The sequence below is a fragment of the Carlito syrichta genome, unplaced genomic scaffold, assembly GCF_000164805.1.
Source record: "Carlito syrichta isolate Samal-C Ts95f unplaced genomic scaffold, Tarsius_syrichta-2.0.1 Scaffold197851, whole genome shotgun sequence".
In the NCBI taxonomy this organism is placed as follows: domain Eukaryota; kingdom Metazoa; phylum Chordata; class Mammalia; order Primates; family Tarsiidae; genus Carlito; species Carlito syrichta.
The window spans coordinates 474,112-480,111 of record NW_007141947.1 but is presented as its reverse complement, the minus strand read 5'-3'; the positions used below and the strand labels follow the sequence as shown (position 1 = coordinate 480,111).

Below are 6,000 nucleotides of genomic sequence, written 5' to 3'. Positions count from 1 at the left end.
GCGCCCTCCTGCTCGCGTGCGCCCTCTCGCCAGCGGGTTCGGGCCCGCCGTGGAGCCCGGCGGGACTGGGGCGCGTGGCCAAGGCAGGTGCCGCCGTCGAGGGGCGCGCCGAGAGCGGGTGGTAGGGGACGCCCGCCGCCAGCCCCGTCGCGACCCCTCACGCGCGATGTCACCCTTTCTCTTACAGGCGCTCCAGCTGTGCTGCCTCTGCTGTGCGTCGGTCGCCGCGGCCTTAGCCAGTGACAGCAGCAGCGGCGCCAGCGGATTAAATGATGGTTCGTATTTGCCCCCCATCCCCAAGAACGGCTTTTCTTGGCACTTTGTCCCTTCCTTCCTCCAAAGAGAGACAAGATAGAAAAGCGCACCCCCTAGCCTGGCAGGTGTGCGCTGTCTCGGAAATGGTTCCTGCTTGGAGAGGGGGGAATGTGGCAGGGACGCTGAGCTTATCAGAAGAATCTATGCCTCAAGCTGCAAGTCACATAAATGAGAAAATACTTTCCCTTCTGCACAGGTGGCTTGCTAAGAAAAAAATAATCTTAACTGCAATGAGAAATTGGAAGGGAAGTGGACATTGACTGGGGGGTTAATAATCAAAAGGATCCTTCCGCATTTCCTTGCTCTCCTGGGAAAGCCCACAAAACTAATTCCTTGGGGTGTGGGATGAAAGTTGTGAGCCCCCTTTCCCCCTTTAGCATTCCGTTTCACTTTCCTCTCCACTTTTGTTCTTTTTCTTCCTCGCCCGCCCCCCCCCCCCATTTTTCTTTTTGCTCCCTTGTGCCGTGGATGCCCAAAAGGCTGCTTTTAGAGCCAGGAAAGCAGGTAGCTCGAGCTCTATGGGTCTTTTATCTCTTCTGCCGTTTCCCTGCCGACAGACTTCAAGAACATCGTTTACTCCTGTCATTTATTAACTTCCCCATGGTGCCCAGAAGGGGAGTCCTTGTTTCATTCTTTCCCACCAGCTACAGAACAGCTGATTTCTGACCCCAGGTGTCTAGCAGAACCTTGCTGTACAATTGGATTCTATAATTTTAGCTTTTCAGGATTATCTTCTCTTGTCAGGAGGCAATGGGCCATCATACTGGGGGAGTGGGGCGGGGTGTAGTCATGGAGAGGGGCTACTAGCGAGTGGCTGAGCAAGAGAGACCTAGAAATTCACTCTTAAGAAATTCACCTTTTGTCCAACCAGAGAGGCTGCAGTTTCTAAAACCACCCCTCAAGGTTCTGTCAGGATCAAATGGCAGATATCCCAGCCACTACCTGTAACAACTTCATCTGTAGTCAACTCCTGAAGCAATCAATCAGGTCACTCTTTACAGGGGACTCTGACTGTCCTTATTCCCATCAGGGACTGACAAACCAATAGCCGGTTATTTTCCCCTTGGAAACAAGCTAGTAGCAGGTGGGGGATGGGTGGGGAGGGGTCTGTGTCACTGACTCTAAATCTCCCACGTGGCCTCTCAGCTAAGAACAGCCAGAGTTTCAAATGATTTTGGACAAGGAGGTAAGAAACAACTGACTACAGAAACGCTGTCTGAAGCCTATGTCAGGAATGGTTTTCATAGTTAAATTTTAGTTTGGTATAGGTAGAAGGTGGATGATCTCTAAGAATCAGGAGCCACATACCTGTAACGCAACGTATTGGAGATGTTTAAGAGGAGAGAAATCTTGTGTGTCTGACTTTCCAAGGTTAAGAGGACAGAATTATTTTTTTCAATTATTTTATATGTATGCAAATCTCATAGCACTTCTAGTTAAGGAGAAGGTAAAGGAGAAAGTGGGAATGGCAGATTTAAAGAACAGAATAAGTACTGCAATACAAGAGTTACAGATAATTCATATACAGAAAAAAACAACTGAAAATTATTGTCATATTAGGATTTTATTATCTTTGCAAATGTGCACCTAATTAGACTATCACTCATTGATCCCTACTAGATACAGGACTTCATTCCTTAGTTTATTTTGGGGAGGGTGGGGAGAGGAAGGGGTTGTTGTTGACTGGGGACAAAGGAGACTCCTTTTCCTTTTTTCCTCTAGTAACTAAGGACTCCTGTGACTCAAACAAACCTCTTAGTTATTCAAACTCTTTCTAAACACTTTCCAAATTAGTTTCCCATTCTGTGCCTCAAAAGTGGAAACGCAGAACGTTCTTTAATGCACAGAGGGCATATTCCAAATCATTTTGGGGGATGATGCTTTTCAGTTTCAATGTTTGCTGAAAGAAAACAGTGTGCTGGCTTCCCTCTTCAAACAGCATATTGTTTTGTAGCTCCTCCTCTCTAGAGCATGCAGCAATTACTGCTGCTCCAGGGAGCGATGTGAAGGTATTTTTAAACGTGCCTTTCCAGGTGTCCCCTTGGTTAAACACTCCCCCACCAACATGCCTGAGCAGTTTTGCACATCAGACCACATGGGAAGATTCTGATAGTTTTGAGGCATTTTGTGCATGCACTGTGTTTTGTGCTTACAGTTAAATGGGCTTTCCCCATGAAAGTTCATAGCAAATGCTAAGGGTGATACAAATGTTGGAGTTTAATTATCACACACAAATAGTACTGGAAACATGAAACTTTTATTGGTTGTTCATGATCTAAGCTATCATCTGAAACTGACCAACATTGTGAGTTATCATTTGAAGTTTAAATTCTGCCAGAAAAATACTCTCAATTCAGTTTAAGCACAAAGAAATTAATCTCCTCGAAGAAAAGTTTCCATTTATTGCCTTTGTGGTCTTATGCTTATTCATTTTGTCTCTTCAAAAAGTTTTCATATGGATGTTTTCATGGTTAATATTTTAAGTCTGTCTCTTGCCAGACAATAAGAGGTGTGACATTTTCACAAACTGTCTTGAAGTTTATCAAAATTGTGCTTAGCTTTTAGTTTCTGTAGAAATGAAGCTCTGTGGCAGAACTAATTGTAGAGACAGAAGGGTCCTCCTCTTCATAGGCTGCTCTGAATTATATTTGATCTAGGTGAGTGACAATGGAAACAAAGCTATCTTTGAGCTGTGGGCTTCTCTTTGCCAGCCTGCTGGAAAGAGACCGTTTGGAATTGTGGGCTCTGGGTGCTGACAGCTAAACTTTTCCCATTGCAGATTACGTCTTTGTCACGCCGGTGGAAGTGGACTCAGGCGGGTCATATATTTCACATGACATTTTGCACAACGGCAGGAAAAAGCGATCGGCTCAGAGTACCAGAAACTCCCTGCACTACCGATTTTCAGCATTTGGACAGGAACTACACTTAGAACTTAAGCCCTCGGCGATTTTGGGTCGTCACTTTATTGTCCAGGTACTTGGAAAAGATGGTGCTTCAGAGACTCGGGAACCCGAGGTGCAGCGATGTTTCTATCAGGGATTTATCAGAAATGACAGCTCCTCTTCTGTCGCTGTGTCTACATGTGCCGGTTTGGTAAGTACTCCCCAGCCAGTTGAACTCCCTCTTTCGTGTTTTGTAGAACTTGAATGAACAGATGTCTGCAATATTAAGTGCTCTTCTAGCCAACTCCACACATTCACACTGTCACCTTTGATACTTATAATATTCTCAATTGAATTAATCTAATCTGCTCCCAGAAAAAGAAAATATAATAGAACTTTAATTACCATTTGGAACATTCTTTTGATGTTTAATGGTCTGGGCCTTTTCATTCTCCATGTTTGAGACAATCCCCAAGGAAATTAATTTGATGGATGCCATTCGCTTTGTAAAGTCTTGGGAGACCAGGCATTCTATAAATCTAACAAGCTGCATGCGCCTATGTTGCTTTGAAATGGGAAAACTTTGTTTCAATGTGAAATTGTATTCAGCAACCCTGGTAAGATCAAACTTCACTTTACTGAAGGGAGGCCTTTTGTGTTATTTAATCGGTTGGTGTTGTCCTGCTCATATAAAACATCCTTCTAGAATGTGGTGTGGTGTGTTCCTAGGCTGGCAGGATTAAGTGTGGCATTCAGGGATGCAGAACATTTAAAAGCATTTAGGACAAGTGTTACTTCCTCTCTGTATAATCCTCATCTGTTGAACACCGGACCAAGAATATCCGTGTAAATGATACTTCTCTCAGGATTCAATCAAGTATACGAGGCAGTAAATGTCGTTCTGGGTTGATTTCATTCTGTGTTGCAATTGAGAAGTGTCTGGAACTGACAGAAGAGTTTGTGTGTGTGTTGAAACACATGACTGGAAAGAAGGAAGATGTGAGAAAGCCCAACTGAGAATGTAGTTAGTATGTATACAGTGGACCAGGGCACAAAGCAAGAGGGGATTCTAGCAAGAGGTGCTAGAGAATGAAGACTCCTGTGTTCTTTGTTAGTTGAAACTTTCAGTTGTTTTTTAACTTTTATTTTCCCATATGTATTGTGACTTGAAATTTAGCTAAAACTTGTCATTATGATCACAGTCACAATGTTATTTGTTCTATTTAAGGTATACAGTGAAGCAAAAATTTAACAATTCCTAACTAAACTTGATCCATGGAAATGAGGAATGTGGTTCACTAATGACCTGTATATTATAATGTGGTTACATGCATGTGTGTGTGCACACATACACAAATATATCTCTTGTTTTGTTTGTTTGTTTTGTAGTGATTCTCTTGGTTGTTTTTTTTTTTTTTTTTTGGCATCCCCTTTGTATTTTTCACTCTTCTCTCTATTTCACTATTTTAAAAAATTCAGAAGGAGGTCAGGTACCCCACCAGAGTGGTTTAAACTCTCTAGGTCCATGTACCAGTGGTTAAGCGCAGTCTTCCTCAGTTCTAATTCTCATTCCAACACTTACTAATAGGACATAGACAAGTTAATTAATTCTATATGCCTTAGTTTCTTTATCTCTGAAATGGAAATAAAAAAAGAGTTTTCATCACAGGGCTGTGGGGATTAAATGATATCTTACATTTAATTGCTGTATTCCCTGGTCTTTTGCTGTTCTATTTCCAGCAAAACTTAGCCTCCTCATGTTTAGCTTTCTTAGGATTCCACTCTCTATGAGTGATAGGAAATCTGAACAATTGTCTCATATTAATAGATGACTAGTAGTCTCATAATAATAGATTAAATATTTCTCCAAAAAAAGAGATTCACTTTTGAACAGGGAACAAATTATCACTTAATTAACACAAAGGAATGAGGTGGGTTAAAACTTTCTATCCTTGTGATGAGGGTCAAAGAAATAATTGACAACCAGGTCTATCTGTATATGCCACTGATGTAAATTTTGGTCATGAGACTCAGGTGATCCCTACTTTTCAACAAACCAGCTGTGTGTCCTTAGTTAATTAACTTCTCTAGGTCTCAGTTTGCTCTTGTGAGCCATGTAAAATGATTTCTAAGGTTGCTACATATCTAGGCACCTGACACTGATTATCTAATTTGTTGACCTGGCAGTGTTCACTTGGTAATGGGTAGGGAAAGACTCAAGCTTATCCCTATTCAATAAAACAATAAGACACACACACACACAACCAAAACAAAAAGGACAGAACCACAACTAACAAGCTGAGACACTGCTCAGTATTAATTTTTGAGACTTTGTGTTTAAGTGTAATGTACATACAGATACATGCAAAATGTCTACTAAAAATGCAAAAATCATCAGAGTATAGCTTAAAGAATTTTCACAAAGTTCACATCAATGTAACCACCAGCCAGATCAAGCAGGACATTATTAGTGCCCATGAAGACCCACCTTATCCCTTGTTCCATCACTACCTACCAGAAGTAACCACTATCCTAACTTGTAACATATGTAAAGTTTTGAAACAGACAAAATTAAACTAAGTAGAATCAGAAAATATTTTCGTATGAATATTCCACAATGTTTCCATTAAATTGTTGATTACAACCAAATCATTCCAGTTTGGGGCTTGTATGAAGAATACTGCTGAACATTCTTGTATGTGCCTCTGATGAACTTATAGACACATTCTGTTAGATACATGCCTAAGAATGAAGTTGCTGAGTCAGAGAGTATGTGTAGCTTGAATATCCCTTATCTAAA

General features: G+C 41.5%; 1 protein-coding gene across 1 annotated transcript in view; it reads left to right on the top strand.

The window, feature by feature from the left end:
• ADAMTS18 (ADAM metallopeptidase with thrombospondin type 1 motif 18) overlaps nucleotides 1-6,000 on the top strand; it is a 158,808-nt gene continuing 152,808 nt past the window's right edge. Inside the window, exons 1-3 of the mRNA XM_021709367.1 lie at nucleotides 1-83; nucleotides 188-275; nucleotides 3,095-3,411. The gene's annotated coding sequence lies outside the window, so the exon portion shown is untranslated. The remainder of the gene's footprint in view (nucleotides 84-187; nucleotides 276-3,094; nucleotides 3,412-6,000) is intronic.